The 17,600-nt window shown below is 41.4% G+C and overlaps 1 long non-coding RNA gene across 2 annotated transcripts in view; it reads left to right on the top strand.

The window, feature by feature from the left end:
• Nucleotides 1–8,677, top strand: part of LOC105234483 — an 82,056-nt gene extending 73,379 nt beyond the window's left edge. Inside the window, exon 3 of one of the 2 annotated variants that reach the window (XR_004627053.1) lies at nt 8,398–8,677. This is a non-coding gene — a long non-coding RNA (uncharacterized LOC105234483). Of the gene's footprint in view, nt 1–7,760; nt 7,993–8,397 lie in introns of those variants that run through there. The other variant, XR_004627050.1, reaches the window with a different exon arrangement.
• Nucleotides 8,678–17,600: the final 8,923 nt, after the last annotated feature.

Below are 17,600 nucleotides of genomic sequence, written 5' to 3'. Positions count from 1 at the left end.
CTCCAGAAGTATAAGTGACAGGAAGGGAAGGATGTGTGACTTTAATCTGCAAAAAAACCATAGCAGGTCACTCTGACCTAACAAGTACAGAAGCTTGATTTGTGCCTACCAATGGCGTTAATAGTGCTGTCAAAGCATTCCACAAACATTTTCATTTGGCTGCAGACAGTTTTTTTTAATTGTAAAAAAAAAATTATAATGATTATTTTTAAAATCATTAAAGAAGACTGAGCAAGAGAAAATTTTGGAGACTCTGTATTACAATTCATCCTGAAAGAGAAAGACTGCTTCATATTAAAGGTGCCCGTGGTTTCTGAATACCCAGATGATTCCTGACACAGAGAGATCTTAGGTGTAATTGTTTTCTACACTAAAAGGTGGAGATGGGCCATTTAAAAATAATAATGCAATTCCAGTTAGCAATTCAGGTTACTGAGCCTGAAATGTCCTTCCATGAATTGTTATGCTCTATTGAAACTCCCAATTTGCTTTAATAATGTTTCAACTTTTTCGATTGTGAAATATGAAGGCTAGCTGCTTTCTGAGAGCATTTCTGAATGGGTTCCTGAAATACTCAGGGAGACAACAGGGGAACGGGGATCACGTTTATTAAAAAGTGCCCCTCCCACTCACTCCCCCAGCTCCAGACACAGCGGCCCTCTTTCATTCAGCTCCTACCGCCACACTAGGGAGCTCTGAACCTAGCCCATCCCTCCTGCAGGTGCCTCTTTATGGGACAGTTTTCTCCTCTCCCATTCTCTTGGTTGTTGGCTTCCTATCCCTTAAGTTCAGGATTAAATATCATCCCCTAAGAGACATTTACTGACTACGTCGTCTACGACTCTAGCTTGCGGTGTGCTGGTGTTGCAAAGCAGGCATCAGCTTATCTCCTGTTTGTTTCCTTGTCAACAGGAAAGTCTACTAGACTCTAAGATCCATGAGGACAGGTGGACGGGCTCCATGCCTGTTCATTTCTCCTGACGGCCTTAGCGTCTAGCTCACAGGCTGTCATCTGGGGGAACCCAAGAAATATTGGTTGAATGAGAGACATAAAAGCTCAGTATTTCCTTTTAACTTATCACACACTTATAGAAAATATACTAGAACACAAGTCCCTTCTTAGCTCTGTTCTTAGGTCTATGTAGGAAATTCATACAACTTTATTTAGCTGAAGATGGGTGGCATTTGACCTTGGGTTATTCAAGACCCAGAATAAGATTGTCAAAATGTATTACTCAGTGACATCAGCCTTAGCAAAGAATAAAAAAGTATATATATTTAGTTATGTCTCCTCAGGCAAGGCAACAGAAGCAAAAATAAACAGGACTGCATCAAACTAAAAAGATTTTACACAGCAAAGGAAACCATCAACAAAAACAGAAAGGCAACCTACTGAATGGGAGAAGATATTTGCAAGCAATATATCCAATAAGGGGTTGATATCCAAACTATAAAGAACTTGTACAACTTAACAACAAAAAATCCCAAACAACCTAGTTAAAAAGTGGGTAGGGGATCTGAACAGATATTTTTCCAAAGACATGCAGATGGCCAACAGACACATGAAAAGATGCTCATATCATTCTTCATCAGGGAAATGCAAATCAAAACCACAACGAGATACCACCTACATCTGTCAGAACGGCTAGTATCAAAAAAGACAATAAATAACAAGTGTTAGGATGTCAAAAAGAAGGGAACCCTTGTACACTGTTGGTAGGAATGTGAATTGATGCAGCCACTGGGAAACAGTATGGGGGTCCCTCAGAAAGTTAAAAATAGAAGTACCATACGATCCAGCAATTCCACTTCTGGGTATTTACCCAAAGCAAATGAAAACACTGATGTGAAAAGATAAATGCACCACTATGTTCATGGCAGTGTTATTTATAATAGCCGAGATATGGAAGCAACCTAACTGTCCATTGATAGATGAATGGATAAAGAAGCCTTGGTATATGCGCGCGCGCGCACGCACACACACACACACACACACACTGGAATATTACTTAGCCATTAAACAAAGAAATCTTGCCATTTGTGACAACATGGGTGGGCCTATAGGGTACTATGCTAAGTGAAATACATCAGAGCAGAGAAAGACAAATACTGTGCAATTTTATTTATATGTAGAATCTGAAAAACAAAATGGAAATGCACTCATAGATACAGAGAACAAACTGGTGGTTGTCGGGGGGGATGGAGGGATGGCTCAAATGGGTGAAGGGGATTAAGAGGTAAAAAAAATTTCAGTTATAAAATGAATAAGTCACAGGGATGTAATGTACAGCATAAGGAATATAGTCTCTAATATGTAATACCTTTGGTGACAGATGGTAACTAAACCTATCATGTTTTTATACATTACATTATGTAATGTATAAAAATATCAAATCACTGTGTTGTACACCTGAAACTAATATAATATCGCATGTCAACTATAATTCAATAAAGAGGGTATTACGTAACTAAATAGAGTTTGATATAAGGCTCATCTCCATTTGAGTAGTTGAGGACAGAGCTCTCTTACTATTTAAAAGAGAAATGAGGGGCTCCTGGGTGGCTCAGTTGGTTAAGCATCTGCCTTCGGCTCAGGTCACAATCCCGGGGTCCTGGGATCGAGCCCTGTATCAGACTCCCTGGTTAATGGGGGGGGTCTGCTTCTCCCTCTCCCTCTGCCCCTCCCTCCCCCCTCCTCCATTCATGCTCTCTTTCTCTCTCCTCTTTTACTCTCAAATAAATAAAACCTAAAAAAGAGAGAGAGAGAGAGAGAGAGAGAGAAATGAAAATGCCCTGACCTTGGGCCCTTCGTATCTACAAAGCCAATGTCTTACACAGCATGGGGACAAAAAATCATGGTCCCTTTCCTTTCCTTATAAAACTGTGAAAGGTAAAGCTCAATCTCAGACTCTTAATCACAGCTGGATTAAGAATCCACTGTGTGCCAGGTACTGGGATAATGCTACAGAGTCCTTGGCGTAGTGATTCTCATTTTACTAATGATGAAAATGAGACCAATAGAAATTAAATAACTTTCCCCAGTCTCCAGACTTAGAAAGTGGCATGGGGCAAGATCCAAAGCCAGGTCTGTCCAATGCCAAAACTCATATACTTAGCCCCATAACAAATAAACAGTCGAGCTGCGGACAGCGCCGTCTCAGCCTGCACTACACAGAGCTAGCAGCGAGCATCCTAGGACGCAAGTTAAAGAGAAAGAGAGCTGTCTAGGTTGTGACCTTTCCTTGGACTATGTCATCACAACACATACAGAACATCCTGAAAATGCACCCAGCGAAGGCAAGGGTGACATTTCTGAGCGATTAAATGCAGAAGGACACAAGAATGAGATAACAGGAGTAGGTAGGATGATTGGAAAGCCTTTGAGAAGGTGAATATAATTCACTAGATTTTAAGGAGAGGAGAAAGGGATGAAGGAAGGNGGGGCGCCTGGGTGGCACAGTCATTGAGCGTCTGCCTTCGGCTCAGGGCGTGATCCCAGCGTTCTGGGATCGAGCCCCACATCGGGCTCCTCCACTGGGAGCCTGCTTCTTCCTCTCCCACTCCCCCTGCTTGTGTTCCCTCTCTCGCTGGCTGTCTCTCTCTGTCAAATTAATAAATAAAATCTTTAAAAAAAAAAAAAAANATTAAGAATCCACTGTGTGCCAGGTACTGGGATAATGCTACAGAGTCCTTGGCGTAGTGATTCTCATTTTACTAATGATGAAAATGAGACCAATAGAAATTAAATAACTTTCCCCAGTCTCCAGACTTAGAAAGTGGCATGGGGCAAGATCCAAAGCCAGGTCTGTCCAATGCCAAAACTCATATACTTAGCCCCATAACAAATAAACAGTCGAGCTGCGGACAGCGCCGTCTCAGCCTGCACTACACAGAGCTAGCAGCGAGCATCCTAGGACGCAAGTTAAAGAGAAAGAGAGCTGTCTAGGTTGTGACCTTTCCTTGGACTATGTCATCACAACACATACAGAACATCCTGAAAATGCACCCAGCGAAGGCAAGGGTGACATTTCTGAGCGATTAAATGCAGAAGGACACAAGAATGAGATAACAGGAGTAGGTAGGATGATTGGAAAGCCTTTGAGAAGGTGAATATAATTCACTAGATTTTAAGGAGAGGAGAAAGGGATGAAGGAAGGGAGCCCAGGAGTGTGGTTTCCAGGGTGGTGACTCCTGGCCCCTCCAACACCATTAGCTGGATGGCTTTTGGCTTGTGGCCCGAAATAAAGCCAGAAAAGATGAAAAGGATAGACAGGATATCACGTGTCGCAAGTATAGCCCACATTGGCTGTGAGCTTCTCGAAGAACCAGGGCAGTGACCTTCAGGAGATGAATAAATCTTTCCTCTTTGCTGTTGTGAATAACTAGCTCCACTATGATGAAGGGACACTGGGCTGATATCAGTGGTTGCTGGCACTTTCACTGGAGTAGGACCCATGTGAGTATGGCTTCCAAGACGGAGCCACCAACGCTGAAGTCATTAGAGTTTATATTTAGAATGAGGTGAAGGAGCTTCTGTGCCCTTGTATAACTGTGAGTTCCCGAGCTTGCTACACAGGAAAATGAATACAAGGGATTTTTGCAGAGAAGGTTCCCAAAGAGCTAAGATCTGAAGGAGTATCATAAATGATTACTTGGGGAATGTTCCTGTCTATGTAGCTGGGTTCGAAAGAGAGAAAATGGTAGATTGAGTTCTAGCAAGGGGAAGTGGGTTCCTGCTGCTGAAGAGTCTTCCTAGGAGGAAGATTTCATAGGTCCTTCTAAAAGAAAAGTGCTTCCTCTTCTCAAAAATGATACCACAAAAAAAAAAAAAAAAAAAAAAAAAATNAAAAAAAAAAAAAAAAAAAAAAAGATCTCTGCTTCAGCTAGGGGGATTAACTCTTTCTGGCTTGGAACATTGGATTCTGCCTGATGTTAAGACAAGGAAACACCAAATTTGTGCTGCCTCCCTGTGCCCTCCCTCCCTCCCCCAGAATGAGCTCCAGATGAATAAAAGCAGGATTCATTTATTCTGTTGAATTTCTTCAAACTCATGGGCTCTGTTTGTGTATATTCTTCTCGGTCCATGCTGTGATATTTAGTATGCACTTAGGGAGGATCTCAAAGAAAGCACTTATTTATTGCCAGCATTTAATACAAGTGCCTAATCAAGTTCAGGTTACTGTGCTAATTATCATCCTGTTCTATAAAGTTTAATAGAATTCTACTGCAATTAGTGATTACGTGTTCATTCAACTGCTCAGAGGGGGAAAAAAACATTAAATCTGGGTGTGTAAGGTGAATCGCTTTAATTCATCTAACCATCAGATTTTTTTTTTAAAGATTTTATTTATTTATTTGACAGAGATAGAGACAGCCAGCGAGAGAGGGAACACAAGCAGGGGGAGTGGGAGAGGAAGAAGCAGGCTCATAGCAGAGGAGCCTGACGTGGGGGCTCGATCCCATAACGCCGGGATCACGCCCTGAGCCGAAGGCAGACGCTTAACCGCTGTGCCACCCAGGCGCCCCCTAACCATCAGATTTGATCATAAAATATTTGTTAGAGTAAGACACACAATTTTGGTCTGAACTAGTATCTTTAGTAAGCCCACCATCCACCACCAATTTTCACAAGTCTCTTACCTTCATAGTCTCTCTTGACCATGAATTACATTTATCTAAATTCGTTTTTAAAAAGACAACATTTTAAGAATTTTCCTTCTGTATCAAATTCCTTGAATGCTTTTCAGAAACTTTCTCTTCATAAGGAGTATGTTGAAAAAGGTACCCCTTATTCCCTTTTCTCCCTTGCAGAGAAAAAGAGAGTGGCCAGACAGGAACACTTTCAAATGCTTGCTAGTGAACCCACAGACGTCCCAGCACCCACACCCATTCTCTGCTCCTCCTTCTGTCCACCGCCGACTGCTCTCCTTCTACTCTGAATCTCAGCCTCACCAGCCTTGAGCGACCTCCCCCCAGACTTGCTTCAACTGCCCCCGCGCAACCTGTCACTTCCTTCAGTACTTAAATATCCTCCAAGTTTCTTGTGTTTATAAAACACCCCCCACCTTGACCCAGTGCCCAACCATCCACCCCCTGGCTCCATCCTTGCCTCACATTTGCTGCTGGACTTTGTGAAAAGCCATCTGTCTCCATGTCCTCACCAACCAGTCACCGCACCCCCCCCCCACACTGCGGGCTAGCTCTGCTCCTTCTATCCCACCAAGCTCACCTGAGACCTCCCTGCATTAAATGCATTAGAGGCGCCTCAGCCCTGAGTTTGCTTGGCTACTCGGCCACATTTGTTACTACTGACAGTTCTTTCCATGTTGACGCAGTCTCTTATCTTGGCTCCTGCAAAGAGCTCTTTCCATGTTTCTTTGTTGGTTCCCTTTCTTCTACTGGACCTTCCAATATGATGGAGGTTATTGTCTTTGGTTCTTTTTTCACTCAACACATATTGCCTGAGCCACCTCTCTCAGTGCCCTTACTAACATCTATATGCTGCTAACTTCCAAATCTATACCCCCTGCCACCCCTCCGGTCACACAGCGGCCAGCGTATTTCTCACACGCTGATCTTAGCCTGTCACTCCATTGAACACACTATTCAGTGTCTTCCCATCACTCTTAGGATAAAACTGAACCTCCTTACCTTGCACACTCCAGCCTCAGTCTCTTCCCATGCTCCTCCCAGAATTCCGCATTCCCACCGTGCTAGACCTCCATCCTGGTCTTTAATGGCCCACGCTCCTTCAACTCCCAACTTCCTTCATCCAGTTCTTTCCGTCTGGAACCTTCTTCTACTGGCCCATCCACCTGTCACCTTCAGATCTGTGATGAATGCTGCATCCTTTTGGAAGACCTTTCCTCCCCACCAAGCTAAGTTATGTCCTGCTGCCTTGTGACCCCATCACATTTCTGTATATTTCCTAGGAAAATATTCACTATACTTTATTGATATTCCTGTTTAATTGCTCACCACTCTATCCCACCTCCCAGCCCAATGCCCAATGTGCAGCAGAGTCTCACAACTAGTAGTTGAATGAACAGATTTACCTAAATGATGGTAAAAACGTTATGTGAACGTTCATATCTGAGAATTTTCACATTCCTTCCAGAAGGCAGTCCTTGCGCATTCTCCCATTTGCTAATCAACCGCTAGTTCCAACCCAACCTGTTCATCCGAGAACAACTAGGCTGTTTAATAAAATTGTGGAGGAAAAGGCTGCAACGCGAAATGACAGCTGTGTTCCTCTCCTGTTGTAGAAAACTGGCGGGAGTTTAATTGAAAAGGTGTCTAACATCCGATTTAAATAACTCATGGCTTTTATTCCCTTTCAACTTGCTGGCTAATTGGCACATACACTCTGCAACCTGCTTTGAGCGGTATGATTAATGGCCGATCATGAAAACACTGTCCCTTAAACATTTAAAAATGTCTATTCCCCTGGCTTTATTAACTCTTAGACCTTCGTTTTTCCAAGGAGAGGGAAGCATTGTGATTTCTAATGCAAAAATGGGATTAACTATGCAGACACTAGAGCTTCATAGAAAAAAAAAAATTCAGGAGCATACTAGTTTCATATAATTGAAAAAAAAATCTTTTTGTATACCTCCTTCTGGGTGAGACACATGTAATTGGAATAAGTGTCTTCCTGGGGCTGGTGGCAGATGTTTCTCTGTCTAAATCTTGCCCTACTGCTTTTTTAGACCTGCCATTTTGTAAATATATTTGCCTGATGTTTTCTCTCTCTACATCAGGACCCCAAACAGTGGAAAATAACCTGAGACCAACACGATGCTGTGTGAGAAGCCGCAGTTGACATTTACTAACCCATCAGAATGTGGAGAATGGCTCTGATACCCTGCAGCACCGAGGGCGCGATGCTGCCCCACGGGGAAGGGATGTGGGCATGTGCATATGCTGGATTTTATTCGGGGCATGTTGGTTTGTGTATCTCGTTGTTGAGCCTAAAATAAATGGCCAGGAATAGAACGGTGGAGATTTAAACTCAGTCAAAAGGAACATTGCAGGGAGGCTGGTTGAGGGGTGAGATTTTCTAAAGACAAGGGAGGGAGCAGATGACCTTTCCAGAGCCCTCCGTTCAGCAGATTTTATGATTCCGTGCACGTCCTCTGTCTAGACATGAAGTGTGATGCTCTTGGTTTTACTGCTGTAGCTTGGGGGAAAGCAAAACCGCTCCACCTACAGTCTGTTCCGGGAAACTACTCAGCCTCAGCCAGGAAAAACAAAACAAAACAAACAAAATTGGGGAGAAGAAAACCCATTGGAAAGACTGTAATTTCAGTCTATGATAGAGAATATTCCCTCCAAATTACACGTACTTTTACTTCAGCCTTTCAAAATGACTGTCATTTTAATACCTGTGTTTTGCAGGTATTAAATTGTGGCTATCAGCATTTACTCGTATATTTGGCATCTAATATGTAAGACCGGTGCACGAGAAAAGGAAGAGATGGGAAATCTGGCTCTTCCTTTGACAAGGGAGGAACAAGCCCTGGAGAGGTAAGTTAGCTGCCCCTTGTCAAGATCCAAGTGTCTGACTACCCAATAGACAGGTGTACAGACGTCTACACTTTTGAAACTGAGCCAACGTTGCAGTACTGTCATCAAACTTTTGACCTCAAGTCCTTTCTTCTTCCACTAACACGTCCTGCTAGTCGTTCTACATTTCAGGCAACCTGAATGCACACCTTGTCCCACTTTTGGCCTCCTTGCCTTCCTTACCTCTATGACTTGCAAACTTCCTTCCAGTTCCATAACTTTCTAGATCTTACCAGGCTCAGGTCACAGAAGCCGTCATTCTTTCTCAGACACACGGAAGACCTGCCCAGCATGCTTCCCTCTCAGGTGTCCACATGGCTGCTCTCTCTTTCCATCCGGGTCTCTGCTCAAGCGTCACTCCCTCACAGAGGGCTTTCTCAACTACCTTATCTAAAACAGCACCCCGGGAGTTCTTCATTCAACACCAATGAAATGTATTTTTAAACTTTCATTTATTTTGAAGGGTAATACATATACTGAGTGTTGCATGGAGCGCAAAGCCTTCCTCAGCCCGCTGGGGTCCAGCTCTTGCGCCAGACCCTCGCTGACAGGGAGTCTTCCTTGTTTGACACCACCTAGTGGCTGCAGGTGTGAATTACTGACCCAAAGGAGGAAGACAGGAAGAGGAGGAGAGGAAACACTTCCCTACCACTTTGAGTCCTCATTCTTGGTCCTAACTACATTCTAAGATTGAGCCTAACATAAGCCTTTCTCCATCAATAGGCACCGAATCTCTAATTTCTACTTAAGTAGCTGGAAGCTTGGCACCCCTAAGGGAGTGGGAACTTCCCATGCCAGCTCTTAATCTGAAAGTCTGATAAACAAATTCCTTAATTTCCTATAGGATGGTACTGGGAACAACAGGATTTTACAAGGATTGCCCATAACTATCCGATAGGTAATTACACAGTCGTCAAGGGACTTTTTCTATAATTCCAGCTCTGCAAAAAAGTTTACATTTGGAGCTGCCCTGCATGATATCATTAGCATAGTTGCGTTAGAGGGAATTTGAACACCTGCTTTAGTGATGGTTTGTCTTTCCCTTAACCTTCTCACCAGAGTTACCATGCTGCCTACAGACTCACAATGTGACATTGAGTAATTCAGCTTATCGCTTTGGACTTGTTTCTTCTGCAAACAAAGGGTTGAACTCATAATCCCTAGTGTCCTCCATAGGCCTAACATTTCATGATTCCATCTAGAAGAAGGGTTACGATGTTAGTCATTCACCCCTGCAAGCAAATTCATTCTAGAGGCTTTAACCTAGAGAAGGAGACAGATAGTAGTGGGAATTGAGCAGTTTTAAGAGCCTCATCACCTGACGGAAGTAAAAGAACTGGTAAAAGGGCGTTGGTTAGCCGATTTAGAATGAATGATAACAAGGACAACCACTTACTGTGTGCCAACCAGCAGACACTTTGATCAATGTTCTGTCAGTTTCTCTTTATGTTACAGCAGTGTATCCTATTGCAGAACCAAAGGCTGTGAAATTAAACAGACCTCAGTTTAAGTCCCGAGTTCAAATTCTGCCTTTGCCATATGTCTGCTCCGTGATTGCACAGATTACCTTCACCTTCCCGGTCTCACATTTATTCATCCGTACGGTACAGAACTTGCCCCCCACAGGTTTTTGGGAAAGATTAAGTAAGATAATGCATGTAAAGAGCTCTGTACAAGGTATTACACAAAATATTATTCAATAATGGTAGCTATTTACAATCCTGGAAATGTTTTAATCTCTTAATTACGGGAGAAAAAGCATAAGCTCAGAACCAGCATCTGAACCCATATTACTTTTCTGCCATAGATCTTTCTGCTATCTAGTGCTGTCCCAATAGTTTGCCTATTACACAGTTTTCTTCCTCTATTGGCAAAGGAGGCTCAGCAGAATTTATGGGCCCAAGGTCCCTAGTCGCATCGAATCTGCCTATATAGCTGTGATGTTGTGATTTTTAATAAGAAATATATATTTGGTCTTCCTCCTGTTTCCGGCACACACAGGTCCTATAACTCTTAGAATTTCTTAAGTGAGGATAGTCATAAAGGTGTCTTTTGTTATGTTAATGAGCTCACTTTTGGACCACACCTAAGGATGGGGTCTGCTTGCCAGGAGAACCAACCATGTGCTTAGAGGGATGAACTTTCAGTTCCACTCCTTGATTTCCTGGGAGCCAGAGGAACTGGAGGTTAAATCAATCACGAATGGCCCAAGACTTAATCAATCATGCCTACGTAATGAGGCCTCCATAAAAAAACAGAAGGGAAGGTTTGGAGAGCTTATAGGTTGGGAAACCAGGACCTTTCTGCATGCTACCAGGCCAAGCCATGAACTCCAAAAGGACAGAAACTCTTTTGTTCGGGGACACGCCCTATTAAGTCTCCAGCTGGCTGTTGCTTGGTATCCTTTCATATCCTTAGTAATAAACCAGTGAGTAAACAGGTTTTCTAACATCTGTGAGACACTCTAGCAAATTAATTAAACTTGAGGAGGAGGTTGTGAAAACCTGTTATATAGGTTATAGCCTGTGAGTCAGGAGTCCAGGTACCAACCCGTACTTGAAATTGGCATCTGAAGTGGAGGGCCGACTTGTGGGACTGAGCCCTTAACCTGTGAAATCTGATGCTATTTCTAACTGGGTGGTGTCAGAATTGAGTTGAAATGGAGGACACCCAGCTGGGGTCAGAGAGTTGCTTGGTGGTCTGAACCCCCCTCCCCCACTCCCACACACACCTTGGAATTGGGGTGCAGAACTCTTTTAAAACCCCTATCTCAATTGCAGAGTCCTACTCTTTCCCCATCAATGCCATAACTTTAACAGACGAAACTCAGTAAGATGGGGAATTCAACCTGCTACCAGCACAATTCAACTTTGACGTGCATTTCAGAAACGTGGCCCTACAACTACAGGAGATAAGAGTTTATTTTAGGGCAATCGTAGAAGCATTTGGGTTCCTTAATTGGACCCTGAACCGGGAATTAGTTAATTAATTAATATTTTTTTATATTATATTATGTTAGTCACCATACAGTACATCCCTATGAACCGGGAATTTAAACTCATGAACTCAGCATCATCTTTGCCTAAATTCCTTAATACGCTTCGAAGCAATCAACCAACCCCTTAACCTCAGCTTCCACTGAAACCTTCTATGCCGCAAGTACTTAGTCCTCCGGAGCCTTGCCTTCCACAGACACTTGATTACAGGTACCTGCAAGTGATTCTTTCAGTAACTGTTTTGCTACTGCATATCATGGCCTTCCAACATCCCCTTTCATTTTGGAAACAGGGTCATTAATGACTTTAAAGCTCATCGAATCAGAGAAGCAACTGCAGATTAACACAGGATGAATTCAGAGAACGGATTCTTTTCTAAATGTTTTAATTGAAATATGGTTGACACCCAGTAGTTTCAGGTATCCAACACAGTGATTTGAAAAGTCTATAGAGATCTGATTTTTAAGATTCTGACCTCCCTCTGGAACCACTTTGAGAGAAAACCCTTTATCAGTATTCCATCAAGAAAGCAAGGATTTGACCACAGGTAACTGTGAAAGCTGGTCACAGTTTATATGAGGTGACTGATTCTGTGTCTGGTGTTGGGATCTGAAGTCTGCAGATGAGGAAGTCAGGAAGAAAAGATCAATGTGAGGGGGGCATGAGGGGGTGGCAAGGGCAGCCTTTAGAACTTGGGAGGCTGTGCTGGAAATCGTGATGGTAGACTGGCACCTCTATTGTCCCCTCACAACTCTGAGACGGAGGGCGTCCGAGCCTTAACCACACATCGGGCCCAGAATTGGGAGGAACGGAATGGTATCAGAGGGGAGCTGCAGCTGCTATGGGCCCGGATGCTACCCTCTGGCCAACCGGGCGAGCCAGCAGGTGAGTTACAACACGACGGGGCGGCAACAAGGCTTCACAGACCGCGTCGTCTCTCCAATCATAGAGAGTAAGATGGTTGGGGCTCCATTTCCATCTTCTAAATCTGACATCAAACGACTTGGGTAGCCATGATAACCTAGAACTGGGTAGGAAAGTACTTCTGGGAAAAGCAGTTCTGGCTCGGCGAAGCTGACATAACAGAAGCCCACTGTATCACTGGTCACTGAAGAAATCTCATTGAAAATAGAGAACACTTGAAACTGAATAATAATGAATGCAACATATCGAAATTTGTGGCATACAGCCACAGAAGGCCGTAGAGGGAATTGTGTGGCTTTAAACATTTATATTTTTAAAGGAAAAAAAAATTAAATCAACGATCTGAGCTTCTACCTTAAGAAGTTGGAGGAGGGGAAAAGGAGGGAGTGGAAGAGAGAGTGAGATGGGGAGAGTGACAGAGAGATCAACTTAAACCCAAAATAAATAGAAGGAAAAAGAGGGAGAAATGAACAAAATTGAAGATAAGCAATAGAGAAAAATCAACAGAGTCAACAGTTGGTTCTTTAAAAAAGATCAATNCATTTATATTTTTAAAGGAAAAAAAAATTAAATCAATGACCTGAGCTTCTACCTTAAGAAGTTGGAGGAGGGGAAAAGGAGGGAGTGGAAGAGAGAGTGAGATGGGGAGAGTGACAGAGAGATCAACTTAAACCCAAAATAAATAGAAGGAAAAAGAGGGAGAAATGAACAAAATTGAAGACAAGCAATAGAGAAAAATCAACAGAGCCAACAGTTGGTTCTTTAAAAAAGGTCAATTACATGCATATTATCTCAGCTATACCGAACAAGAAAAGGAAGAAAACAAATTTTCGGCATCAGGAATCAAAAAAAAAAAAAAAAAATCACAAAAATCCTATAAGCATTGAAAGCATAATAGGGGAATGTTATAAACAATTTTACGGCAACANTAATAGGGGAATGTTACAAACAATTTTACGGCAACAAATTTGAAAACTTAAGTGAAATAAAACAAATTTCTTGAAAAACAGTATACCAAAACTGACAAATGGAGAAATAAAACTATGAAAAGCCTTGTATCTATTAAGAATTTGAATTCATTATAAAAAATTTTCCCACAAAAAGAAGTCCAAACTTGCTTTGAGTAGGCAAAGACTTCTTAAGTGGGACATAAAATGCAATAATTATGAAAGATGTAAACTNTTGAAAGCATAATAGGGGAATGTTATAAACAATTTTACGGCAACAAATTTGAAAACTTAAGTGAAATAAAACAAATTTCTTGAAAAACAGTATATCAAAACTGACAAATGGAGAAATAAAACTATGAAAAGCCTTGTATCTATTAAGAATTTGAATTCATTATAAAAAATTTTCCCACAAAAAGAAGTCCAAGCTTGCTTTGAGTAGGCAAAGACTTCTTAAGTGGGACATAAAATGCAATAATTATGAAAGATGTAAACTGATAAATTGGTCCTAATCAAAATTAGTAACTCTCCTGTTTTTGATTAAAAAAATACAATTAAGGGGGCGCCTGGGTGGCTCAGTCCATTAAGCACCTGCCTTTGGCTCAGGTCGTGATCCCAGCATCCTGGGATGAAGCCCCTCGTCAGGCTCTCTGCTCAGCTCTCAAATAAATAAATAAATAAATAAATAAATAAATAAATAAAATCTTTAAAAAGAAAAACGACAATTAAGGACATGAACAGGCAAGCTACAGATTGGAAATAACATTTGTAATACATATATACGACAAAGGACTTGTGCCAATATGTAAAGAATTCTTCTAAATCAATAATAGAAAGAAAAACCACCTGATCTAAAAAGTGGCCAAACAACTTGAACGATACTTCACAGAAGAAACACAAAACGCAAAACGGCCAAAAAGNAAATTTTCCCACAAAAAGAAGTCCAAACTTGCTTTGAGTAGGCAAAGACTTCTTAAGTGGGACATAAAATGCAATAATTATGAAAGATGTAAACTGATAAATTGGTCCTAATCAAAATTAGTAACTCTCCTGTTTTTGATTAAAAAAACACAATTAAGGGGGCGCCTGGGTGGCTCAGTCCATTAAGCACCTGCCTTCGGCTCAGGTCATGATCCCAGCATCCTGGGATGAAGCCCCTCGTCAGGCTCTCTGCTCAGCTCTCAAATAAATAAATAAATAAATAAATAAATAAATAAATAAAATCTTTAAAAAGAAAAACGACAATTAAGGACATGAACAGGCAAGCTACAGATTGGAAATAACATTTGTAATACATATATACGACAAAGGACTTGTGCCAATATGTAAAGAATTCTTCTAAATCAATAATAGAAAGAAAAACCACCTGATCTAAAAAGTGGCCAAACAACTTGAACGATACTTCACAGAAGAAACACAAAACGCAAAACGGCCAAAAAGCATGAGAAAAGCTGTTGAACATCATTAGTCATAGAAAATGCAAGTTAAGCCCAAGGAGAGACATTACTCCCCACGCACTAGAGTGGCTACAACTGAAGACTGACAATGTAGAGTGTTGGTGAGGACGTGGAGGAAATGGGCTTCTCATCATTCGTCGTGGGAATGTAAAATGGTACACTTCGGAGAAGAGTTTGATGGTTTCTTATAAAGTTAAACCTCGATCTCCCTTAGGACCAAGCAATTATACAAACAGATATTTACCACAAAGAAAGGGAAACGTAGATCTATACAAAGACTTGTCTGCTTGTTTGTAGCAGCTTTATTCATAATAACCTCACCTAGAAATAACCCAAATATCCATCAGCAGACATGCGGATTAATGAATTGTAATACACTGCAATCGGACAGCAACGAAAAGGAACAAAGTACAGACATACGCAATAGCGTGAATTTCAAAACATGTAAGCTAAAAAAACCCCTAAACACAAGAGTACATACTATCTGGTTCAATTTATAAGAAATTCTAGAACAGGCAAAATTAACCTCCAGAAACAGAAAGTAGGTCAGTGGTAACGTAGGGCTATGGAGAGATTGCGAAGAAAGATAAAGGTTTTTTTCTGGTGAAGAGAATGATCTGTATCTTCATGGGGCTGGTGCTTCCATGGCGTACACATTTGTGCAAACTCGTTGAACCATGCGGTGAAAACGAGTACATTTTACTGTCTATAAATTATACCTCCATTAAGTAGATTAAAAGGGGAAAAAAAAACCTAATGAAGGGTTGGACAAAAGTCACCACAGCAATGGCTCTCAAATATTGGAATGTGCACGGTTTCCAGGGTCCTATTTCTTTCCTTGTTTGGGAACACACGTCAGGAGGCCAAGTGTTCATCTAAGTAAATGGCTGAGTGTGTAAAACTCTCATTCTAAAATAAAGCGATCACAAAATGACACAAGAAGTGAATGAACGTCTATAGTACAAATATTTTAAAGTTGAGTGATGAACTCTGGATATCATGATGCTATCTTGTGGTTAAGTATGTTTAAGTCTCTGTGAATCCTGAGTTGTCAAGGAGCTCAGAAAACTGCTGAGGACACAAGTGTGCCTTTTGGAAGGAGATGAATCAAATGTGTTAAATTTCTTACCAAATGTTTAAGAAAATGTGATTAATCAAATATGTAAACAGTGTCAAGCATTAAGGAGCATTTCATCAGTCAGACTTCTGAGTTAATTGTTGATTGAAGAACTGAAAACATGATTTCTCTTTTAAACAAATTTTACTGTACTTGTAGTTTAATAAGATCAAGTTGAGCCTAGATTTAAGAAACACTATGACTTAAGTGTATTTTAATGACGTATTAACACTATAAGTGTTTTTCTTTCCATACCAAAACTCTGCTTTGACAATGAAGCTCGACAATATAGTTCACACACGTCCTTCTTGCCTTTCTTAAGAAATTTAATTTCCAGGAAGTTAAGTTTCTTCTTATCTCGAAATCTTTTAAACTGGCCTTACAGCTTACAGTAATGTCTTTTTAAAATAAAATTGTACAGCAACAAATAATTTAGCTATCTTAAAATTCTTACAAAAATTTATAGTAGATAATGTGACAAGTTTGGTTTTACTTATGATTTCCCCCTATTTCTGATTCACCCCATCTTTCACCCTCCAATATTAAGGTGAGAGGACCGAGGGGCTTTTTTCTCCCGGCAATTGATTTCCACTGAGGGCCTATCCTAGGTGTAATGACTATAATCATTGAACCTAGACAGCAGAGGCAGTGAGTGCAATTTACATGAATAATGGCCTCTGCTGACATTTAATTGAGTGTTTCTAACCTATTTAATCTTATTAGGTAGGCAGGATTTTCATCAATTTACAGATAGAGAAGCCAAGGTCATGCAATCTGCAAGTGGCAGAGCCAGGACTCAAAACTGTTTAACTCCGAGGCAATTAGTGTCTATAGTTCGTCTGAGGTGACTTACGCTCCAGGTGAAGCTATAGGGTGTCCTCCCTGGTTGGTCATTTCTTGGGATCATCAACCAATAATTCTGAAGATCTATTTTTTTTTTTTTCCTTTCTGTATCCACAGCACTGTTACGTAGTAACTGCACACTGATTGATTCATTCAACCCTCAGATCAGTACTCACACTACTGTTTCCTATATGGTCAGAATCCACGGTACTGGTGGGTTTTGTGGGTTCCCAGTGGAAGCGTGACTTTGGAGGAAAAAAAGGATAGTCCGTCCTTGGTGAGGACCCATCTGATTCCTCTTTACTTTCCCTTTGATTTCTCTCAGGCACTCAGCAAATGTCAGTCAGCTAATGAATAAGAGGTGAATTATTGGTCAAAAAGACCGTGATAAAGAATCTACAGAATATTTGCAGCCCCTCGTGGGGTGTGTGGCACCTGGTAGGGCTTCAATCAATGTTTACGGAAGAGAATGACACTTCCATTAGTTCCTTCAGCAAAGTATTTATTTATTTTTTTTTAAAAAGATTTTATTTATTTATTCGACAGAGATAGAGACAGCCAGCAAGAGAGGGAACATAAGCAGGGGGAGTGGGAGAGGAAGAAGCAGGCTCATAGCGGAGGAGCCTGACGTGGGGCTCGATCCCATAACGCTGGGATCACGCCCTGAGCTGAAGGCAGACGCTTAACCGCTGTGCCACCCAGGCGCCCCAGCAAAGTATTTATTAAACCTCAACCGCGTCTTTAAAGGACA

This window comes from Ailuropoda melanoleuca, chromosome 8, assembly GCF_002007445.2.
Source record: "Ailuropoda melanoleuca isolate Jingjing chromosome 8, ASM200744v2, whole genome shotgun sequence".
NCBI lineage: Eukaryota > Metazoa > Chordata > Mammalia > Carnivora > Ursidae > Ailuropoda > Ailuropoda melanoleuca.
Note: the sequence above shows the minus strand (reverse complement) of the source record. Positions and strands in the feature narration are given on the sequence as shown.